Raw genomic sequence first — 238 nt, 5'->3', positions numbered from 1 at the left:
GCTGTTGCTGCTGCTGCTGCTGCAGCTGTTGCTGCTGCTGCTGCTGCAGCTGTTGCTGCTGCTGCTGCTGTGTCTGCATGTGTATTGATGGGTGGGGTTGTTGTTATTTTGTTTTTTATTTAAAAGATATAATCCGTTTTGTGTTTTTGTTTTCTTTTTTATTCTATGTATATATATATATATATATATATATATATATATATATATATATATAGATGTGTATATATGTATATATCTA

The sequence above is a fragment of the Eimeria mitis genome, genomic scaffold (assembly GCF_000499745.2).
Source record: "Eimeria mitis Houghton genomic scaffold, Emh_scaff4747, whole genome shotgun sequence".
Lineage (NCBI taxonomy): Eukaryota > Apicomplexa > Conoidasida > Eucoccidiorida > Eimeriidae > Eimeria > Eimeria mitis.
Note: the sequence above shows the minus strand (reverse complement) of the source record.